General features: G+C 47.8%; 1 non-coding gene across 1 annotated transcript; it reads left to right on the top strand.

Annotated features, from left to right (window-relative positions):
• The first annotated feature begins 529 nt into the window (after positions 1-529).
• Trnat-agu (transfer RNA threonine (anticodon AGU)) lies at positions 530-602 on the top strand. The gene has a single exon. It is a non-coding gene; the product is annotated as a tRNA-Thr (tRNA).
• The last annotated feature ends 2,240 nt before the right edge of the window (positions 603-2,842 follow it).

The raw sequence follows: 2,842 nt of genomic DNA, 5'->3' as shown, positions 1-2,842 counted from the left end.
GGACCTTCTTTTTAAACCCCGGGCCGTGGCTCGAGTGTCTACGAGATGTTGATAGTGGTCGACCAGCGTTGAACCCTCTTAAGCTCCCTTTGGCACCAAGACTGCCAGAACAGAGGCCCTCGCTAAGCATGTAGCGAATCAGAAAATGAGAAATGAGGGGCTCCGTGAAATAAGACAGAAAATAAGGGTGAAATAAGAGAGAAAATAAATCCTCCCCTTAGCTTTTCGATGTTTTCTTGACTGCCAACTCTTATTCCAGTGTTATTTTCAGGAGCCCCTCATTTCCTATTTTGATTCGCTATATGCATGGCGAGGGCCTCTGTTCTAGCAGTCTTGGAGCCATTGGAAGCTGAAGAGGGTTAAACGCTGGTGGACCACTCTTGACATGTCGTAGACACTCGAGGCAACACCCGGGGGTTAAAAAGAAGGCCCTCATCACTCCGAGTCGTCCGAGTGGCGCTGGCTACGTCCCACAAGAACAGAAAAAAAATTAATATAAAAACCCCACAAAGTGGATGGGAAAATCGCCCCGCCGGTAGCGTAGTGGTTATCGCACCAGACCAGTATTCTGAAGGTCGTGGGTTCAAATTCCACCTGGAGGGCTTTTTTCTCCTCTTTCTTTCTATCTTTCCTTCCAAATTCTTTGTCTGTTTCAATAAACTACCATATCGTCCCCCTTTGCTTTCCGAGGTTTTCTTGACTGCCAACTCTTATTTCTGTGGTATTTAAAACGAGCCCCTCATTTAATATTCTGCTTCGCTACATGCATAGGGAGGGCCTCTGTTCTGGCAGTCTTCATGCCAAATGAAGCTTAAGAGGGTTAAACGCTGTCGACTACACTCGACGTGTCGTAGACACTCGAGTCACGGCTAGGGGGTTAAAAAGAAGGTCCCCTTCACCCCGAGTAGCCCGAGTGGCGCTGGCTACCACCCCCAATCAAAGGAAACAAAAATACCTAAACATAAAAACCCCAGAAAGTGGAGGGGGAAATCGCCCCGCGTGTAGCATAATAGTTATCGCACAAGACCGGTATTCTGGAGGTCGTGGGTTCGGAACCGACCTGGCGGGCATTTTTTCATTACATTCTTTCTTTCCAAATTCTTGGTCTGTTTCAATGAACTACCACATCCTCCCGTTAGCTTTCCGAGGTTTTATTGAGTGCCTACTCTTATTTCTGTGTTATTTTCAACGAGCCCCTCATTTCCTATTCTGATTCACTTCATGCATAGCGAGGGCCTCTGTTCTGGCGGTCTTAGTGTCATAGGAAGCTTAAGAGGGTTGAACGCTGGTCGACCACTTTCGACATGTCGTAGACACTCTAGTCATGGCCCAGGAGTTAAAAGAAGGTCCCCTTCACCCCGGGTAGTCCGAGTGGCGCTGGCTATCACCCCCAAGCACAGGAAACAAAAATACCTAAACATAAAAACCAAAAAAAGTGGATTGGAAAATCGCCCCGCCTGTGGCATAGTGGTTATCGCACCAGACCGGTATTCTGGAAGTCATGGGATTGAATCCCACCTTGCAGGCATTTTATCTGCATTTTCTATCTTTCTATCCAAATTTTTTGTCTGTTTCAATGACCTACCACATCCTCCCCTTTGCTTTCCGAGATTTTCTTGGCTGCCAACTCTTATTCCTGTGTTATTTTCAACGAGCCCCTCAGTTCCTATTCTGATTCGCTACATACATAGCGAGGGCCACTGTTCTGGCAGCCTTGGCGCCATAGGAAGCTTAAGGGGGTTAAAAGCTGGTCAACTACTCTCGACATGTCGTAGACACTCGAGTCACAGCACGGGGATTAAAAAGCAGGTCCCCTTCACGCCGAGTTGTCCGAGTGGCGCTGGCTACCACCCTCAAGCACAGGAAACAAAAATACCTAAACATAAAAAACCCAGAAAGTGGAGGAGAAATCGCCCCGCCTGTAGCGTAGTGTTTTCACACAAGACCGGTATTCTGGAGGTCGTTGGTTCCGATCCCACCTGATGGGCATTATTTCTGAACTTTTTTTCTTCCTTTCCAAATTCTTTGTCTGTTTCAATGACCTACCACATCCTCCCCTTTGCTTTCCGAAGTGTTCTTGACTGCCAACTCTTATTTCTGTGTTATTTTCAACGACCCCCTCATTTCCGTTTTTGATTCGCTACATGCATAGCGAGGGCCTCTGTTCGGGCAGTCTTGGTGCCATAGGAAGCTTAAGAGGGTTAAACGCTGGTCGACCACTCCCGACATGTCGTAGACACTCGATTCACGGCCCGGGAGAAAAAGAAGGTCCCTTCACCCCGAGTAGTCCGAGTGGCGCTGGCTACCACCACCAAACACAGGAAACAAAAGTACCTAAACACAAAAATCCTAGGAACTGGAGGGGAAAATCGCCCGCCGGTAGTATAATGGTTATCGCCCCAGAGCAGCCATCTAGAGGTCGTGGTTTCGGTTCCTACCTGGTGGGCACTTTTTCTCTACTTACTGTATTTCTTTCCAAATTCTTTGTCGGTTTTAATGACGTACCACACCCTCCCCTTTGCTTTCTGAGGCATTATTGACTGCGAACTCTTATTACTGTGGTATTTTCAACGAGACCCTCATTTTCTTTCCTTATTCGGTACATGCATAGCGAGGGCTTCTGTTCTGGCAGTCTTTGTGCCATAGGAAGCTTAAGGGTGTTAAACGCTGGTCAACCACTCTCGACATGTTGTGGACACTCGAGTCACGGCCCGGGGAATAAAAAGAAGGTGCCATTCACCCCTAGTCGTCAGAGTGGCGCTGGCTACCACCCCAAGCACAGGAAACAAAAATACATAAACATAAAAACCCGAGAAAGTGGAGGAGAAAATCGCCCCGCCGG

This window comes from Haemaphysalis longicornis, unplaced genomic scaffold, assembly GCF_048455015.1.
Source record: "Haemaphysalis longicornis isolate Haplotype H1 unplaced genomic scaffold, Haemaphysalis longicornis Haplotype H1 scaffold_6, whole genome shotgun sequence".
In the NCBI taxonomy this organism is placed as follows: Eukaryota; Metazoa; Arthropoda; class Arachnida; order Ixodida; family Ixodidae; genus Haemaphysalis; species Haemaphysalis longicornis.
Note: the sequence above shows the minus strand (reverse complement) of the source record. Positions and strands in the feature narration are given on the sequence as shown.